Below are 19,768 nucleotides of genomic sequence, written 5' to 3' on the forward strand. Positions count from 1 at the left end.
ATACAGGAGGAAAATACTTTTTACCAGATCCTGGGGCTCACACAATGTTTAATACTTGTGTCCAGGAGAGTTTGGAGCCATTTCTCCTGCAGTCACAGACAGTTCCTGATGCTTATTCTCTCTGTCCCATAGAGGCTGGGGAGGGGAGTTGAAATATCTTTCCTCCACAGAGGCATAAGAAAAAAAATTGATATATGGTTTGTCACAAATTAGTGTAGATAAAATATTCCTATCACACTGTCATGTATTCTGCATATGCCACATGTAACAAAAAAACTATTTTAGTTTTTCACATGAAGAATGAATTTAAAATCCACATGTGACTGCCTTATCTGCCCCATATCAACCAAGTTATCTTCCGGAAATGTATTCTAACGCGAGTAGCTTCAAACAGCTATTTTGTTTTTTTAACACAACATGCCAAATAATATTTCTCTTTTCTCCTCAATTCTGGGCATTTGAAAAAAAAAATCTCAAATTTTCTAAAATAGTTTTTTTTTTACATGTGGTATATGCAGAATACATGACAGTGTGATATGAATATCACTGAGGAGGATTGGCCTATTCAGTTAGAAGACAGATGAATTATTAGATTTCATGCAAAACTCAAAAGCAACCCTTCACTCGCTAGGTACCTATACCCCAGCACCACAGAGGAAATACACCAAGACTCAGACAACCAGGCCCTCAACTATTCTACCACAAAAAGCCTTGAGAGCCACTTATGAAATTCCAGTGAATGCAGCATAGTAAATGCTATCTTCCCCCTTCATTCACTTCATTCCACTAAGAAATCCTTTTGATAGCTCTTTTGAGATGAAAATCAGTCTCAGTGCCACAGTAACCAACTCAGGTCTTGTATACCCTATTCAGTGTCCACCTAACTCATTTTTCCCAGGCATGGCACCATATAATGTCAAAAAAATGGGTTCCGGAGATAATCACCACTGGTTAAACATTTAGAGTTCCTCTTTCTTTCCAGTTCCCCCAAAAGAAAACCCTTCTCTATCCCTTTTCAGGTTTCCCTCTCATGAGAGGATGCTAGATTCCTTGCCATAAAAGCAGTACCTCTTCAGTTCCGGGGAAAAAGGTTTTACTCAAGATATGTCCTGATCCCCAAGAAGAAACAAGGCCAGAGGCCCATACTAGGTCTTAGATAGCTGAACGTCTTCATCCACTGCGTGAGGTTCAGAATGTTCCATGTGGCCTCTATGATTCCCTCCTGAAACAAAGGCAACTGGTTCACAGCTCTCAGTTTAAAGAATGCATATTTCCACAGAGCTGTCTGCCCTGCAAGAGGAGATTCTTATAATTTATTGTAGGCCTAGACTGTTACCAGTACAAAGTGCTCCCCTTTGACTTCTCAATGTTACCAGGGGTATTCACAAAGGTGTTAAAAGTAGTGGCTGCTCACCTGCATCATCAGGGTTCATCAGTGTTTCCCTTTTCTGAATGATTGGCTGTTCACAGGGGAAGTCAGATCAAGAGGTATGGACGACAATCCTTTCCCTGCTTAGACTCCTACATTCATTAGCAATGTCCATTTTAGCTCCAACACAGATCATAGACTTTATTGGAACAACCCTAGTTTCAGTCTGTCTTAAAGCTTACTTAGGTCAGGATTCCAGGCAATGAAGGACCTTTATTACTTGGGTTTGGCTGAACCCTCAGATGATAGTTAGAACGGGTGTCATCCTTCTGAGTTACATGGCCTTGTGTACTTGTATGACACCTTTCCTGAGGCTTCACCTTCACCTTGGAGGTCAGGCTTGGTCACAGACAATCTACATGTCAAGGAAGCACAGTCTGCAAATATTGATCTTGCCCCTCCACATAATTCTGACTTCATTCCCCTGCTGGGATAATAGGGAGACTTTATGTGTGTGGGTGGGTGGGGGGGCTTCCATCCCTTTTCTACCCACAAAAAAAAGATTGATTACAGATGTCTGCCTGCTAGAGTAGGAAGGTCACCTGACCAAACATGCAGCTGGACCTACCAAGAATCCTAGCTGCACATAAAACTTCTGGACTACATGCAGGATATGAAGTCTACAAATATCTCCTACCATTTATTAGGTTCTTGCACATTAGAGTCACATTGGACAACATGACAACAGTTTTTAATCAATAAACAAGGGAGAGTATGTTCCACCCATCTTTGCTTACACAATCCATGTATATACAACACATTAGCAGGCAGCCTCAGCAGATGTTTCTCCAGAGATCACGAGTGGGAACTACATTGCCATCTTTCAGCAGTGGGGATTCCAATCTTGAGATCTCTTTGCATCTCAAGAGAACAAGAAATCCCCAACCTGCTGCTCCAGAGCATGCTAAGGCCACGATTCCAGAGAGGAACGTATTTCTAATTCAGTGGTTGGGACAGCTGAGGTGTACATTTCTGCCCATTCCTCTCCTGCCTCACATTCTGAGGAAGATCAAACAAGATGGAGTGTAAGTGATTTTGATTGCTCCCCAATGGCCCTGGCATTGCAGGTTCACCTGCATTCTACAGATGTCCTTGCATCCATATTCAGCTCTTCCCAGACCTACTGATGCAGGACAAAGAAAACCTCCAACATCCCAACCCAACATCCCTCCATCTAAAAGCATGGTACTTGGATGCCCCACAGACCTAGAAAAGTCATGCTCAGAGGTAATACTATCCATCCTTAGCAGTAGTAGGGGAGATTCCATGAGAAAATGCTTCACAGCAAAATGGAAAAAGATGTTCATCCTGGTATCAACATTGTCATATACTTCTGGAAGCTTCCAAGATCACTACTATTCTGGACTACCTCCTCCCTCCAGAAACATCAGCAATATCCATAAGCTCCTTGCAAGTGCTGTTGGTGGCTATTAGTGCTTTTCACCCTCTGTGCACAGCCATTCAGTCTGAGCTTATCCTGTAACAGTAAGGTCTCTGAAGGGACTTATCCAAACCTTCAGTCTGGTGCTGAAACCTACCCCAACATGGGCCCTCAACCTTATCCTATCAGCACTGATGAATGTTCCATTTGAACCCTTAGCCTCATGTTAATTCATTCATTTCTCTGTGAAGGTTGCATTCTGGGTTGGAGTCACCTTAGCCAGAAAAGTAGGTGAGCTGGGAGCCTGTATGGCTTGTCCCCCTCCCCGCCCACATAGTCTTCCATAAGGACAAGGCTTCCTTAAACCCATTCTGAAAGTAATTTCAGAATTCCATCTGACCCAGATCATCTGTCTTCTGTCCAAAGTTTCATGCTACCAAAAAGGACAGGAAGCTCCATTTTGCATGTCCATTGGGATTTAGCCATCTAAATACAGAGGATGAAATCCTTCAGCAAATCTGTGTTCTTTGTCGAACGCATGAAAGGAGAAGCTATCTCCTAACAGTGACTCTCCAAATGGATTTCAGGCTGCATCCGGCTGTGTTATGAGATGACAGCCTAGGCTCCAGTCAAGTCACCTTAAGGGGGAGGGGTTGCCGTCTTTGCTCTGGGATGTCTCTCTCCCAAAGATTTACAGAATGGTAACATGGGGCTCCATCCATGCCTTTTGTGAGACATTATGCCCTTTTTCAGAACTCAACAGTGGGTGCATCTTTTGGCAGAGCAGTTCTCCAATTACTGGTACAAGAAGTACATTCTCCTTCTCAATGAATACTACTCATTAGTCACCTCAGGTAGAATACACATAAGGACTACCTCTTGAAGAATAAAGTAAGATTACTTTCCTTATACAGTAAGTGGAGTTCTTGGAGAGATGTGGTTGCTCTCTATATTACACTACCTGCCCTCCTTCTTAAGAACATAAGAACGGCCATACTGGGTCAGACCAAAGGTCCATCCAGCCCAGTATCCTATCTACCAACAGTGGCCAATGCCAGGTGCCCCAGAGGGAGTGAACCTAACAGGTAATGATTAAGTGATCTCTCTCCTGCCATCTATCTCCACCCTCTAACAAACAGAGGCTAGGGACACCATTCCTTACCCATCCTGGCTAATAGCCATTAATGGATGTAACCTCCATGAATGTATCTAGTTCTCTTTTAAACCCTGTTATAGTCCTAGCCTTCACAACCTCCTCAGGCAAGGAGTTCCACAGGTTGACTGTTCACTGTGTGAAGAAGAAATTCCATTTATTTGTTTTAAACCTGCTGCCCATTAATTTCATTTGGTGGCCCCTAGTTCTTATATTATGGGAACAAATAAATAACTTTTCCTTATTCACTTTCTCCACACCACTCATGATTTTATATACCTCTATCATATCTCCCCTTAGTCGCCTCTTTTCCAAGCTGAAAAGTCCTAGCCTTTTTAATCTCTTCTCATATGGGACCCGTTCCAAAGCCCTGATCATTTTAGTTGCCTTTTTCTGAACATTTTCTAATGCCAGTATATCTTTTTTCAGATGAGACCACATCTGTATGCAGTACTCAAGATGTGGGTGTACCGTGGATTTATGTAAGAGCAATAAGATATTCTCCATCTTATTCTCTATCCCTTTTTTAATGATACCTAACATCCTGTTTGCTTTTTTGACTACTGCTGCACATTGCGTGGACATCTTCAGAGAACTATCCACGATGACTCCAAGCTCTCTTTCCTGATTAGTTGTAGCTAAATTAGCCCCCATCATATTGTATGTATAGTGTGGGGTTATTTTTTCCACTGTGCATTACTTTATTTTATATTTATCCACATTAAATTTCATTTGCCATGTTGTTGCCCAATCACTTAGTTTTGTGAGATCTTTTTGAAGTTCTTCACAGTCTGCTTTGGTCTTAACTATCTTGAGCAGTTTAGTATCATCTGCAAACTTTGCCACCTCACTATTTACTCCTTTTTCCAGATCATTTATGAATAAGTTGAATAGGATCGGTCCTAGGACTGACCCTTGGGGAACACCACTAGTTACCCCTCTCCATTCTGAAAATTTACCATTTAGTCCTACTCTTTGTTCCCTGTCTTTTAACCAGTTCTCAATCCATTAAAGGATCCTCCCTCTTATCCCATGACAGATTAATTTACGTAAGAGCCTTGGGTGAGGGACCTTGTCAAAGGCTTTCTGGAAATCTAAGTACGTTATGTCCACTGGATCCCCTTTGTCCACATGTTTCTTGACCCCTTCAAAGAACTGTAATAGATTAGTAAGACATGATTTCCCTTTTCAGAAACCATGTTGACTTTTTCCCAAGAATTTATGTTCTTCTATGTGTCTGACAATTTTATTCTTTATGATTGTTTCAACTAACTTGCCCAGTACTTGTTAGTCTATAAGGTGCCACAGGATTCTTTGTTGCTTTTACAGATCCAGACTAACACGGCTACCCCTCTGATACTTGCCCAGTACTGACATTAGACTTACCGTTCTATAATTGCTGGGATCACCTCTAGAGCCCTTTTTAAATATTGGCGTTACATTAGCTATCTTACAGTCATTGGGTACAGAAGCTGATTTAATGGACAGGTTACAAATCATAGTTAATAGTTCCACAATTTCACATTTGAGTTCTTTCAGAACTCTTAAGTGAATGCCATCTGGTCCTGGTGACTTGTTACTGTTAAGTTTATCAATTAATTCCAAAACCTCCTCTAGTGACACTTCAATCCCTGACAATTCCTCAGATTTGTCACCTACACAGGGCAGCTCAGGTTTGGGAATCTCCCTAACATCCTCAGCTGTGAAGACTGAAGCAAAGGATTCATTTAGTTTCTCTGCAATGACTTTATCGTCTTTAAGTGCTCCTTTTGTATCTCGATCGTCCAGGGGCCCCATTGGTTGTTTAGCAGGCTTCCTGCTTCTGATGTACTTAAAACACATTTTGTTATTACCTTTTGAGTTTTTGGCTAGCTGTTCTTCAAACTCCTTTTGGGCTTTTCTTATTACATTTTTAGACTTAATTTGGCAGTGTTTATGCTCCTTTCTATTTACCTCACTAGGATTTGACTTCCACTTTTTAAAAGATGCCTTTTTATCTCTCACTGCTGTTTTTACATGGTTGTTAATCCATGGTGACTCTTTTTTAGTTATTTTACTGTTGGTGGTGGTGATTTTTTTCTTTGTTTGTTTTGTTTGTTTTTTTAATTTGGGGTATACATCCATTATGTTGTCTTTGAAAAGTGTCCATGTAGCTGGCAGGGATTTCACTCTAGTCACTGTACCTTTTAATTTCTGTTTAACTAACCACCTCATTTTTGCATAGTTCCCCTTTCTGAAATTAAATGCCACAGTGTTGGGCTGTTGAGGTGTCCTTGCCACCACAGGAATGTCAAATTTTGTTATATTATGATCACTATTTCCAAGCGGTCCTGTTTGTTACCTCTTGGACCAGATACTGTGCTCCACTCAGGACTAAATCAAGAATTGCCTCTCCCCTTGCGGGTTCCTGTATCAACTACTCTAAAAAGCAGTCATTTCAAGTATAGAGAAATGTTGTTTCTGCATTTCGTCCTGAGATGACATGTACCCAGTCAATATGGGGATAATTGAAATCCCCCACTATTACTGAGTTCTTAATTTTGATAGCCTCTCTAATCCCCCTTAGCATTTCATTGTCACTCTCACCGTCCTGGTCAGGTGGTCGATAATAGATCCTAAGGTTATTTATGGTAGAAAGGGACCTGGAGAGATGTTCCATCCTCCCAACACTTGTTTCAGAGCATGAGGCAGAGAAGGGTATAGTCCAAGACCAGCGGACATAGCTAGCAAAAAATCTTCCTGTCTCAGGTCCCTGGAGCACATGCTCACCTTGAGTGGAATATAAATAAGGACTGCATATATTGAACAACTCTGGTTACTGTACAAGGTAAACAACCTTACTTTTTTGGCCACTGGACCTGAGAAATTTGCCAACCCACTTACACAGTTACAGTAGTAGAATAAAAATATCTAGGGAATGTTAATCTTCTTGCTTTAGAGCATAAACCAACTGTGAACTTTGTGGCCTTAGGAAAAGAATTCCCAAATAGATATATTATTGCTTAATTGTATATTAGAGATTTATATCTGTATCTAAAGAATTAGATATTGGCCCATTTTGAGTTCAGAAACATCAAATCAGATTTCCCTGAACAGTAGTACATCCTAAAAAGAACCTTAGTCTAGTCACAATTTTGACCTGGCCAAAAGCCTACCAATTAGAGACGGTTACTGTTCTTCTTCAATTGTTCATGCTGCTATGCATATCAGTGAGCTTCTACTCAAGGCTGAAAGACAGTTGGAGGATTATATTTCTATATTTTTGTATATGAACAAGAGGGATCCTCATTTTAGCTATCAAGAGAGCAATGTACTTGTACAAAAGGTCAATCACTATTTTTTTTTCCTGGGCAATACGATTTTGTAACTAAAAAGAGAATTTTACCGGCAAGACAAGCGCTAGTGTAAATTATATACTACAGCCAAGGGATCTGAAATGGAATTATGGCCTCTCTGTGATATAATTAATGAGAAGCATCGAGGACACAAGGGATAGTGTTAGCAATATTCTGCCACAGCCATGTGTCTTCCGTCTATTAAAGCAGATGGCAGTAGAAACATACAAAATAGGTGTGGGGAGAAAAGTTACTTTCTTGAAAAGAAGAGTAAATAGAGTGAAATGCACAGAAGCAATAATTATCCATCTCAGATTGCACTGTGCCTATATGAGACAAGTAGTCACTTTTTTGGAAGTGGAACTGTATAGTATCAGAATAGTATTACTTGATTTCTTTATCAGTTTAACATACTTAAAAAAGATCTTGGCTGCAAGAAAGGTCTTGTGGCTGTGCAGTAACCAACACGTGCTGCTGCCACTTCTCCTGCTGTCATAATCACTTCTTTGGTTTCCTAAGTATGCATAAAAAGATTTATCTCAGACTCTATGTCCTTGTCTTTCACATTATATACATTCACCCTTTTGGATGCCAGTCTGGTTCTCCCACAGCCTTGGAAAGGACATGGATTGGAACTAGACAAGAGCAGATGAGGATATCAGTTATACAGTAAGTCCTTGTACTGTCAAGATATCACATTTGGCAAGAAATCAATTCTAATCAATGATGTCCATACATACAGAGAGATGGCTTATATATATATTTTTTGCCAGTGCAGAAGAGCAAGCTGATAAGTTTATATGGTAACATAAGAGAATTTGATCAACTTTTAAAAATAATGTGTTAAGTGATAAATATATCATATTATATTTCAGTACTCCTAGCTCTGCTCTATGGGGATTTTTTGTGGAATTTTTAGTGTTTTTAATTTTTCTAACTGTTGTAAATTATGGAGGAAGTTTTGGGGGTAATTCAGGGTGAACTTATCTTCAATGTGATGTTATTTATTTAAGCAGCATTAAAATAAACAGTGTACTTGAATCAAAGTAACAAAAAATAAGTGGGAGTGGTGCTAACTATAACCTGCTGCAGTGCAACAATTTTGAAAACAGGTAAAATGTTTGCTTATTTGTTAAAAAAAATCAACTTACAGCTTGAGCTCTTATAAATGCTGGCATTATGAATTTCTCATGGCTTGTCAACCTGCTAAGCTTTCTCGTGTATGCAGGCCCAGGCCTACAATCTAGATGCTGCAGTTTAGTCTCTAGCATCATCTTCCTATTAGTAGTTGCCATTATATTCATATTTTGACTTAACCAGTGAGAGCAGTCAGGGAGATTGAAGCATGTCCTTTATTGGAGATAAACCTGCTGGCACTGGAACATTAGCAATAAGATACCTAAATGCCAAAAAGAAAAAAAGACAGCCAGTCACACTTCCTGATGCATTTCTGCAGCTATCTCTGTCTGTTCTCTTTTCCGATAGTAACTATGCATTAGGACCCAATAGTATTTCCTTTGGGCTCTCTTCCAATTTACCAGTGCAATTCAGGGCCCTTGGAAATTGTAACTCTGTGTTACTCCATGTGCACTTTGAAACCACAGAATGCCACTGAAATAGAAGAGGTAAATAAAAGCAGGGCATAGTGGAGGGCACTCCACTGCAACCGACATGAGGAAGAGAGGATGGCACCTTGGAAAAAATGACCTGCCACCAGAGTGACATCATCCAAGATAACAAGATTGGGCCTAATAGAGACCTGGAGGAAGGTGGGAGGTGTAGGTAGCCTCAGACCGTATACACGTATTCAAAATAAACTGTTGGCGCTTTACAAGTTCATACAGGACACTTACAATTCGCCATAGTTCCATTCGTCCCTACATAACAGCACCATTGTGTTCTGTGTTCTGATTCTCATCAGCAAGATTCTCCTTCCCTGAATAAAGTATTCAACTGTTGGAGCCAAGTTTATCAGCACTGGATGCCGTGTGTGTGTGTGTGTGTGTGTGTGTGTGTTTTAAATTTAAAGGAAGGGATGGAAGTTGGTTAAACAGGGGCTAAAACCTATTAAGACATTTTAATGTAATTATCCAAATCAGAGATTTGGCTCTCCTTTGGTTGATGTGACTGTCAAACAGAAGCATAGTATATTTTTTACTTTCTATATACACAAAATGACATACATGGCAGTATGGTCTGACATAACATTTATATCAGCACAATTTTATGATGTTCACGTTACCCACAAGTGAGTTATTCAGGTCATCTGGAGCAAGTTCCCATAAAATCTTCATACCACTTCACAACATCATGTATCCTGTACATACCACATATTACAGAAAAAAAATAGTTTAGGAATATTTTGGAGAGGTTTCACAATTTATATTGGATCTATTTTTTTTTTCATTCTATATCCTTCTGCCCGTAAAGCGTGGTTCCTAAATTACCATCATTCCAAGTATACAGGGCTTAGAGAGAGCCATGAAAACCTATAAATGTGTCCTAAAATAACTTTAACATTCTGGGTGGTGGTGATGGGCGATAGGTCCGGTATATCAGGATGTTCCAAGGCTAGAAAAAAGTATGGTATGTCATTTCTCTTCACAGTGGTATAAAGCTCTTGTTTCTAACTCTGCAGGATTGTGAGATATCAGACTTTAAATCTGTCACTGGTGCAGGACTGAAACTTGCCCATTGTAGCCTATGGGCCAATGTAAGTATTGAGAAGAATTCCTTGTTTGGGGTAAAAGAAGGAACTCTTTCTCTGAAAGGTTGAATTTTTGTAAAAGGTAGATGCTTAAAGTTAAAATAAGTCCTGGAGAGAAGGATTTGTGACTAGATAGCAGGTGAGGCAGTCAACGTTGAAAGATAAAATAATTGCATCATATGGCTATCACCACGACATACATATGTGTGTGTTTGTGCACATACATAAAGGTATGCAGAGTGAAAGCTCTCCTAAGTGGCTGCTTAAGGGACCCATAAAAATTGGTGGCCTTTATATAAATGTATGCACACCACATATGTGGAAGTGATGCCCCTGCATTATAGGCTGCTTTGGGAAAAGGTAGGGAAGACAGATGACTTTGTGTATCTAGTCACAGATACAGGAGCACCTTTGTGGGTGTTACTGATGATATAGGCTCATGCATCTTTCCACAAGTGCTCTTTTTTGTTTTCTCTTTGACCTTCTGCAAAGTCTGGTGTCCCCCAAGGGAAATGTACTGCCCAGATTGAGAAACACATGTCTAGATTATTTCCAGTACAATGTATCCATTGGAGAATTTTAAAATGTATCCCTTTTGTTTGGAGGGCCATTGAATTACGTATATTTCTGAGTGTACAGTTCCTGTTTGTAGCAGAAATGTGTTCCTTGGAATAGCTTCATGAGTTTATACTGGGTAACTAGGAGTTGTTCAAAAACTTGTATTTGAAGATCATGTTGAAGTTCAGTGAGAACAGAGTTTGTTTTGCATTTATGGTGGATGGTTAGGTTTGTGCAAACAGATCTAATGGAAGCCAGAATCCCCCTGAAATCAGGGCGTTTTGGGGGGTTCTGTTATTTTTTTTCTCACATATCAGCCCAAGTTCATAAACAGTTCATGAATCTGAGTTGGTGGTGTTTGCATCTCCCATATAGGTGACTTCTCCTCAATTCCCCAGCTGCCTATACACACTCCAGACCCTGGGACTTCTGCATCTTTACTTCTTGGTGCCTTCAGGGAATGTCTAACTGTCACAGCTGGGCTCCTTGAATTAGCTGGGTTGTCCCCTTCTCTTGTGCTCTGGGTTACTGCTCACCTCAGAAAGATCTTTGGGGTGGACCGCTTACTTTGGGCAGTTGCTTCCCTTAGTCTTTGCAATAATCTTCTAAGGGCAACTTATTCCTGTACTCTCCAAAGAGAGAAAACACATCCTCCCTCCTGCTGTAGTGGCAATATGACTAAGTACAGGCATAGAACACCCATAGTCTTTACAGTAGTAGCTAAGAAAACCTCATAATCCCAAGTGTATGGTTGCTAGGAAACCTGTGAGGGTCCCCAGCAACTATACTAGAAATTATATGGCATATCTCAGCCTGGGAGCTGTAACAGTGATTGATTCCCAGAGGTTCTATACAGGATGAGATAAGGGTGGACACATCCTCTCCCCATCAGCAAAGACCCTTGTAAATGTCAGAGAGGCAATGGTCCATACTGGGATGTCCCCCGATGGCTACTTAGGAAGATAGCCTTTGGGTACTTCTGAAAACCTGAGGGGAGATATATAAGCCATTCAGCCCCTAGAACCTAGTGTTGGGGGACACTGCCTCTACTCTCCAAAGACAAGTAGAGGTAAGGAGGGTCCTTGGGATTGAGGGTTCTCTTTGGCAGTTTGTTTTTTGCAGTACCTGAACCTTTGAGTTAAAGCCACTGGGACCACTTGTTCCAAGTAGGAACCAGACAATATAGTGGAAATGATATCATCATAAGCACATGTACTGTATTAGATGATTATGGTAAAAGAAGATGCTGCTGAAAAATAATTTTTAATTCAAGATCTCCCCTTTGCTGAGAAACAAAATATAGTGTATAAAATAAGGGAAATCAAGATCTTACTTGAACTCCATTTTGTAGCCAAAATCTACATATCCACTCTTATAAAAATTGTTAGCAATATAACAGAGAGTACATAGATGCTGATCTTTTAGACCAGTGGTTCCCAAATTGGGGTTCGCTAAATGTTACAGGGGGTTCTCGGGAAAAAGTTCCCTAATGGCGGACAGAGCTGTCCCTAGGGTCCCCAGGCAGCATGGGGCCAGCAGCCCGGAGCCCCTGGACTTCCAAGAGCTAAGCAGATCAAAGTAAGCATATCTATTACACTGAGGAGATTTAAACTTCAAGACTCCTTATAAGAAATGGAAAGGGAGGTGGATATTCTTTGCTGTTTTTAAAATTAAATAGGCAGCTAGTATTGTTTTTTAAATGATTATGAAGAACAAGTTTAAGCTTTGTTTTAACATGCATTGTTTGCCTGGACTGCTCAAGACCTGAATACTTGTGTAGGAGGAACTCTTTGAGTTGTCTTCTTAAATACCTTCATGCTGTTTCACATCTGATACTCCTTGATGAAATATAGGAGCCTTGTCTTATAACAGGCTTATTCAAAGTGATACAAGCTATGAAAGAGCTTCTTGGAAGATCTTGGAAGAGAGTTGCCATTTTAATAATGTAATAAAAATACTGTAATGATAAATAATAATTAATAATAAATAGTGTGTAATAAGCATGTCATAAAAACAAATTTTATATTTCCAAGATCACTGCTTTTATAATTTATACTCAGGTAAAGGAGAAAATCCCTGGAAATATTCATTTTTAGGAGGGTGTCCGCGAGACTTGACATTTTAGTGAAAGGGGTTCACAGGATGTTAAAGTTTGGGAACCACTGTTTTAGACTCTTCCTCTGAGACAGATGGTTCCTTGTTGGCGTTATAAGTTCAGGTAAGGAGAGAAATAGGCTCTTTTTAGTTGAATAGGTACTAGTGCTTTCAAAGTACTAACTTTCTCCCTGTGCAGCTATTTTCTCAGCATCAATACTGAAATTGTATTACTTTATATTTTTAGCATAATCCACCCTAGCTTGGCAATTAAGTGAAAGACTGGTTCTGATACACTAAGAAACCTAGGCCTAAAAGTGGTCCCCAGAGTGGAGAGACAGGTACTTCAAGTGTGATTTCCTATATATTCCCTACTTATAATAATTTGCGGTGTAGAACACAAAGAGGAGGCAAGTACATGGTTGCTATGTACTACTTTTAACTCTCCTTATGAGAATTAACTGTGTACCGCTTCTGGGGTAAGGTTGGGGTAAGGATTGTCCTGCTACCGTCCTCCATGAATCTGGCTGTCTGGGCTTGGAAAGGGGCATCTCTTCTATTTGGCTGCTGTGCTTGGTTGCTGACCCTAGATTTTGAGTTTGAAAGGCATATTATCAGCCTTGGCTGTTGACAGAGGTACTATGAGTTGGCCACCAGTTTGGAAATGGATCCAAGGGTGTAGTATTTGTCCTTCTGGCTAGTGAAGCCCATTAGTCCTGCTGCCAGGACAGACAGAGATGGAGAAGCCTTAACTCAGGCTAAGGGATTCATTCCCTGTTGCCTCAGTGCTAGTGTGGAGGGTTGGTGTTCACCTTTTCTCCTTGAAAATATCAAAAACTTTTCCCTTAGAAATCCATAAGCCTGGATAATTACATAGTTGGGTACCATGGCATATGGAGTATCAGCTTTCACTTCAATTTCACTGTAGTTTTTACAAGTGTCACAAATCAGTAGAATATTCGAGAGAGAATGTTCTACAATATATGTAGTTTGCTGTGTGCACCTCAGTACTTAAGTACAACTATCTGTAATGTCAGCTTTATCTTTAAATACATGCTTCATGTAGATTGTTATATATTAAAAATAATAGTATAATATAAATGTCCTTCAAATTTATGTCCTATATAAAACAGTAGTAGTAAAGCTCAGTACATTGGTTTTCCAAAAAGAGCTGCAAATGGTTCATGTGATCCAGCAGATGGTGCTCTTTGCATTTCTTCTGAATTTAGTACTGTGTAGCAGCAATTTATATCCAATTCAACCTTTGATGAGTTGTAAATTATTGAGGATACCTTTGCAATACGAGCTGTTAATGCATCCTTGCTCCTAAGGCTTTCGCATTTACAAATAATTTGCATAACATTTCCACATGAGAGATTAGAAAATGTACTACTTCACCAGTAATCTCACATTAATGTAGCTTGATATATTGAAGTAATCCCAGTTATCTTCTGCCATGAAAACATTCAAATGTGAAAATATATATTAGATTAAAAAAGACTGTTTAACTTTCTTGTTAGTGTATTAAAATAAAAATGCATTATACAATGTATCAAAACCAGAAATCTATCATTTACATATTTGAGAGAAAATTTGGTCCCCAATATTGAACTGTTTAGCAAGAGTGTTTGCAATTTTTTGGTATTTTAATTGTCCACTTTATGTAGTATGGATATATTTGTTTGTATATATTGCTATAGAAAGACACACACAAAGTATGCATAAATGATGCTTGTGTAATATAATACATAAACTGAAGTGTCCAACTCAGCATGTAAAAATAAATCTTGTTTGCAGTATTGTTGTAGCCTTGTCAGTCCCAAGATGTGAAAGAGACTAAGGCTATGGCTACACTTAAACTTCAAAGCGCTGCCGCGGCAGCGCTGGCCGCGGCAGCGCTTTGAGTGTAGTAGTCGCAGCGCCTGCGGAGAAAGGCCTCTCTCCCCCCTGTCCCCTCCCTGTGGCTGTGGGGAAAGACAGACAGCGCGCGGGCTCAGCGCTGGCGCTGGCTGGGGCTTTGCTTACGCGCGCCGCAGCGCTTGCAGCGCAGCAGTGTGTTTTTTCACCTGCCATGCAGCTGCAAAATAGCCTGTAGCCAAGCCCTAAGTGGGTGAGGTAATATCTTTTATTGGACAAACTTCTGCAGATGAAAAAGACAAGTTTTTGAGATACCTAGAGCTCTTCTTTCCCAGACCTGAAGAAGAACTCTCTGTGGCTCGGAAGCTTGTCTCTTTCACCAACAAGTTGGTGAAATAATTCCTGGGTAGAACCTCACATCTGAGTGTTATAAACCACACATCACATTCTATTTGTGCCTGCTCACATAGCATTTTGCATTTGTATAGTTCCTTCCATTTTAGGATTTCCACCCAAGGTGATAGTATTGAGTGCAAACCTCCTGTGAGGTATATAGGTACTATCTGAATTTTATAGATGGGGAAACTGAAGGGCATGAACCGTAAGTGATTTTTGTGCAAGGTCACATAGCGAGTCAGGGACAGAACCAAAAATAAATCTCAAAGTCACAATTCACAATTTCCTTCCAAAATCACTAGATGCAATTCCTCCCAAATAACTAGCAGTTCAGGCCCAGCCTCTCAGGTATCAGTTTACATCCAACCACTCTCATGGCACTGTGGATATAATTAGCTGAGTTGCTCTGTGTGTGTGGTTTGAAGATGGGATTAACAACATGGGAAAGAAATACTAGGAGAGATAGGGGGAAAAAAGGGGTAGAAAGTGAAAGAGGAATTGGATGTATGTACTATCTGAAAGTAAAGACAAATTTTGAATTATGGAGTTATAATGTGATGAATAGAAGCAGCTTAGCTGTGAACAAAGATAACCAAGAAGAGTGTTTCAGAGGGCATAGCCGCAGACACTGCTTGGAGGAAGTTGGATTGGTGAGGGGTATATTTGGTTCATCTGTGGGTTCTTTGGCTGTTTGTTTTGTTTGTGCTCTGTTTATTGGCTGCGCTTGGTAAAGGGCATGAAGCTTTGACTCTTGGAGCTTTGATCAGCCCCACTGTTTGAAGACTGAGTGGCTATTTGCTCCCTGGTAGTGAGGGGCATTGCTGAGCTGAGCTAAGCAGGGAGACTTGATATAAAAAGTCACTTCTAGACAAGCTCAAAAAGCTGTAAACAGAGGCAGCTAACAGAAAGCTTCTGACAGAGTTGAGAGAGGGAGTGTGAAAGGCTTTCCTTCTAGGTCCAGCTCTAAGTATGATATCAAGATGGCCACTGATGGAACAGTGGATTGCAATGGATGTGCTGTGTTTTCTTTCCTGCCTGAAGCCAAAAGGAACTTCCTGTGTATGAAGTGCAAGTTGGTTGCTGTGCTGAAGAAAAAGATTCTTGGATTGGTGGGGCAAGTGTAGATGCTACTGAGAAGCGGAGCATTTCCTAGACAACCAGGTTTGGGAAACAGGGCAGTACCCCAGGTTCAAGGAAGACCGGGGCTAGCCATCAAGGACTCAGGGGGAGAGAGGAAGTCAGAGCAGAGGAATGGTGGTTTGTAACCACCAGAGGCAAGAGGTCATGGCAGCATTCTGCACAGCTGGAGACAGATGAGGATGGGCAGGCTATACCCACCAGAAAGAAGAGGATCAGGAAGAATTACATACAGCTAGATGTTTCCAGTAGATACCACCTGGTTGATGTGAAAACTGTGGAGGATACCCCTCCAGATCCAGCAAATCCAAGGGAACAGAGAGATTTACAGGATGCACCTGTGGATGGTAGTTTGGCTCAGCATGTAATCAAATCAAGCTTGCCCAAATAGAGTTCTCCAGCTGTCCCAGGAAGACTGACAATCCTTGTTGGGAATTTGGTATTCAGAATAAAAATAAAAAATAAAAAAATAAAATAAATAAACAACATGCAAGGGGCTGACAAATAACATGATGGTGTGCTACCTTCTCAGAGCCAAGTCATGGGACATCACTGTAAGACTGGATAGGCTTCTGAAGTTGATAGAAAAGGATCCATTAGTAATGGTTCCTATTGGCACTAATGACACTATTTTTGTGGGATGTCTCACAGACAGTAGATGACTTCAGTGAACTCTGAAGTGTTCTGAAGAAAAAGAATTTCCAAGCAATCTTCTCTGAGATTCTTCCTTTCCCATGAAAGAAGGAAGAGAGGAGGCAGAAGATTCTGGAAGTGACCTGCTAGCTAAGTAAGTGGTGTAGGGTTGAGGGTTTTGGTTTTGTGGACTATTGGCCCTCTTTCCATGAGATGAGGGAGCTGTATAATTTGGATGACCTCTACCTCAGTGGAAGGGGAGCAATGCTCCTTGGGGACCATCTGGTTAGAGTAGTCAGGAGGACATTAAACTAATAACAAAAGGGGAGGGTAAAAAGAGGGAAGATATGAGCACTTTGTACAAAATCAAGATGTTGAGAACAAAATTAATCAAGGAACCAAAGGACATGAAGAGAAGAAATTATTTTATTGCCTATATACCAATGCTAGGAGCCTGGGTAACAAACTAGAGGAACTGGAAATGTTCATTTATGATCATAAATGATGGGATGATTGACATATTGGAATATTTGAATCAATAGGAAGGATTGAATGGGCAAAAGGGGAAGGGGAGCAATACTCTGTCAAAAATGACATTACCTGTTTACGAGACACTGAATTTTCTTCCAGGTTATATCTTGAATGTTTATGGATCAATATGCCAATGGATAAAGCACAAGATGGAATATTAATTGTTGTCTGCTACAGACCACCAGATCACACTACTGAACAGGGTGACCAGCTTCTTATGAATGTATCTACTATCTGCAGGTAAAGAAAAGAAAAAAAGAAAAGCTGTGTGATCATGGGGGACCTCAGCTTGAGTGAAGTATGATGGAGGTCTTATGCTGTCAGTTGTAAAACACTCTTGGAATTTCTAAATATTATAAATACAATTTCCTAACTCCAAAAGTGTTGCATCCAGCACAAGAGTGTTCTATATTAGACCTTGTACTGATAGGTAGAAAGGAAATCATTACAGAACTAAAAAAAATGGTGCATTAGTACAAGTGATCATGACTTTACCATATTTATAATATAAAGTCCAAACTAATGACATCTATATTTGGTGCTTTAAAAGGACCAGTTTCACTAAGCTGAAAATAATTGTGAGCCAAATCAGCTAGGAGAATGAATGTAATCAGAAAAAATGTGAATGGTAATTGGGGATTGTTTAAGAATACTATACTAGACATCCAGAAACTACAATTGAGGGTCAAGGTCATACTGGCTAAAAAAATGATTTGGTATAGAGGGGAAGTAAAGGGGTGTGTGTGTGTGTGTATGTATGTGTGTACACACACCATGTCTAATAAATGGAAGAAAGAGAAAGTTGATAGTAATGAATATAAATCAAAGCTAGGAATTGTAGATAATTGATAAAGTAAGAATAGCGCCACAAAGGGATATTTGTGGGCAGCAGAGTTAAGGACAATAAGTAGTCTTTTTTAGTCAAATTCAGGACACTGTTTAAACTCTGATTTTAGGTCTTATTAATAGCTTATAGTACTATCAAAGAGAGAAATACCACATCATTATTTAGTGTAGAAGTATTTACATTTAATGCAGACAAGTGAACAAAGCATTTTAAAAGCAGCACTTGAAATAGTTAAATTTTTAAACAAGTCTGTTAGTAAGATTGTCAGTGTAATCCAGGCTACACAGATTTTCATAATCCTACTGGTATTATATATTCCATATTAATAGAACAAATATGATTTGTAACATCTGCATCACATTTGTATAGTTTTAAGCAGGACTTTTGCACCTCTTTGTTTAGCAAGCAGAAAAATAGAGGCATATATATACCCTCTATGATCTTCTCCAGAGATGATTTCCCAAGTCTATACTGTGGCCTAAAGAGTAATGTGTATCACTTGTGTCCTCAGAAAGTGAAATGGAATTGGAGCACGTCTCAAACCACAGCCAAATACTGCTTGCTGACAGCCAAATTGTTAACTGGTTTTGAAAATAAGTCTCAACAGCAGCCATGTTCTTCTGGCCTTCAATCATCTTTCCAGTTACTCCACACTCAACCCACAGCACCTGTGGGGTGTCTTTCCAGGGGGCCAGCATTCACCCTCCATCTCAAGTATCTCTTCCCCTCTTTGTGTCCCTAGTGATGCCACCAGACAGCCCTTAGTCATCAAAACAAAGGTAACAAAACACCTGTAAGCAGCTCCATCCATAATATGGGCCTCTCTTACTTCAGAGAGTCCCTGGGAGTATCAATGTCCTCTTCAGCGTTCAGTGGGCTCCAGTGCAAACCTCAGTTCTGTTCCTCTTCAACTCAGGGGTTCTGCACCCTCCTTCTCTGAGGACAGGGCTTCTGTAGGCTGTAAACCCTCTCTCCTGGGCTGGAGAAGCTCAACTGTCTGTTCCCTCCCTGGGGTTTCCCTATCTGAATGCAGTTCCCTCTTTTTAACTCCATGTCCTCTGGCATGATTTTCAGGTGCAGCAAGACAGGGCCATTCATTAACACCCTCTCTTTGGGATTTTTCCTTTTCTGTCTGCTTTTCTCTTTTCTACACATGTGCATAAAAAAAATCTGATTCCAACAATTCCCATTCTCTTTTCCTCTGCTGCTGTCACTTTCCTTGGGCTTAAAAAAATAAAATAAAAAAATTGAACCGTATAAATGTGTTACTCTTACTTAAGCAGGCCTCGTATTGCGGGCCTCCAAAGTATTTAAAAGTAGAAATGTAAAGAAGTCTTTCTGTAGGAGATAAAGCCTGATTTGTTTGAGATTTTCTTTGTTTATGTGATAGGTGTGGAGTTGGTGTGTGCATAAGTTGAAGGAAAGAGTTTTGAAGGAGTGCCTTCCATTCTATAGGCCAAGTTCCTGTGAAATTTCTGTCTCATGCACTCAGTTTCATTCTATATATTGACATTTTCATTTTTCTAGTAGAATATAACTATGATGGAAAGCAATGGTCACAAAATGAGAGTCGACTTCTCAGTTAGGCCTCGCCAATCCCAATGGAGGCCTTTAATATCAACTGTTAGGACCGAGACCTTCAGCTGTACTTTATACCTCTGATTAGTCTCTTCATATAATGTAGATAGACCCAAGGTTCTCAAACTTCAT

General features: G+C 40.1%; 3 long non-coding RNA genes across 3 annotated transcripts in view; 1 reads left to right on the plus strand and 2 right to left on the minus strand.

Annotated features, from left to right (window-relative positions):
• LOC120396859 overlaps nt 1-11,235 on the minus strand; it is a 30,678-nt gene extending 19,443 nt beyond the window's left edge. Inside the window, exons 1-2 of the long non-coding RNA XR_005593464.1 lie at nt 11,100-11,235; nt 9,545-9,615 (exon numbers count right to left, since the gene is read on the minus strand). This is a non-coding gene — a long non-coding RNA (uncharacterized LOC120396859). The remainder of the gene's footprint in view (nt 1-9,544; nt 9,616-11,099) is intronic.
• Nucleotides 2,239-9,174, minus strand: LOC120396860. Its single transcript, XR_005593465.1, has 3 exons — nt 9,152-9,174; nt 7,713-7,812; nt 2,239-2,428 (listed from the first exon to the last, which is right to left on the minus strand). It is a non-coding gene; the product is annotated as an uncharacterized LOC120396860 (long non-coding RNA).
• Nucleotides 11,236-11,369: 134 nt separating the features above from the next.
• LOC120396858 lies at nt 11,370-19,315 on the plus strand. Its single transcript, XR_005593463.1, has 4 exons — nt 11,370-11,632; nt 16,699-16,834; nt 17,311-17,451; nt 18,570-19,315. It is a non-coding gene; the product is annotated as an uncharacterized LOC120396858 (long non-coding RNA).
• Nucleotides 19,316-19,768: the final 453 nt, after the last annotated feature.

Source organism: Mauremys reevesii, linkage group 2, assembly GCF_016161935.1.
Source record: "Mauremys reevesii isolate NIE-2019 linkage group 2, ASM1616193v1, whole genome shotgun sequence".
Classification (NCBI taxonomy): domain Eukaryota; kingdom Metazoa; phylum Chordata; order Testudines; family Geoemydidae; genus Mauremys; species Mauremys reevesii.